General features: G+C 34.8%; 1 protein-coding gene and 1 long non-coding RNA gene across 2 annotated transcripts in view; one reads left to right on the forward strand and one right to left on the reverse strand.

Annotated features, from left to right (window-relative positions):
- Positions 1-681, reverse strand: part of LOC136797227 (uncharacterized) — a 113,357-nt gene that overhangs the window by 99,816 nt on the left and 12,860 nt on the right. The window lies entirely within an intron of this gene.
- The window catches only part of LOC136797225 (receptor-interacting serine/threonine-protein kinase 4-like), a 6,984-nt gene that overhangs the window by 6,063 nt on the left and 240 nt on the right, over positions 1-681 (forward strand). The gene's annotated exons all lie outside the window — the stretch shown is intronic.

Below are 681 nucleotides of genomic sequence, written 5' to 3' on the forward strand. Positions count from 1 at the left end.
TGGAAGATAAATGGGGCTTCACTGCATTGAACTACGCAGCTTCTTGGAGAGGGCACCAAGAGGTTATAGGGTACCTTTCGACTCCCTTGCTGAACATCACATTAACATCTTATTTCGACAAGTCAAATCCCTCATAATAGTTTATAAAAAAATTATTTTTTTAAATTAATATGTAAATCTATTGAGTTATCGATTTACTTATTGATATTTCTTCATGCAGCATTGGAGAATATTTATCTTATTGGGATCATCAAGATCCTCATCAACACTGATGTTATGAAAGAGAGAGGACAAATCTGTGTTCTCTCAGGGGAGTAAAAACTAAAGTCCCTATATTTGATGTATATATTGAATATAATAAGTAGTTAGTACATCCAATAATCTAGTCGTTACCTCACCATAGCGGAAGAGGAGTGGATGGTATGGTGACAGTGCTTCTGCCAACCGTCAATAAACGTCGGCTACTTGAGGGCCAAGTACTACTGAAACTTAATCATGGAAAATAATAGAATATCTTCTGTATAGTTCGTTCTTTGGATGTTCTTAATCTCAACAAGGTTTAAAACCTTTAGAAATTATGGGACATATTAGACCTTGTGGACCAGAGATGTCCATTTGTATAAATTAGAACAGTAATGAGCTTTAATGAAGTAACACTGATTAATGCGTAGAAACTTTTCT

The sequence above is a fragment of the Halyomorpha halys genome, unplaced genomic scaffold (genome assembly GCF_000696795.3).
Source record: "Halyomorpha halys isolate HHAL.00 unplaced genomic scaffold, Hhal_1.1 Scaffold827.1, whole genome shotgun sequence".
Taxonomy (NCBI): domain Eukaryota; kingdom Metazoa; phylum Arthropoda; class Insecta; order Hemiptera; family Pentatomidae; genus Halyomorpha; species Halyomorpha halys.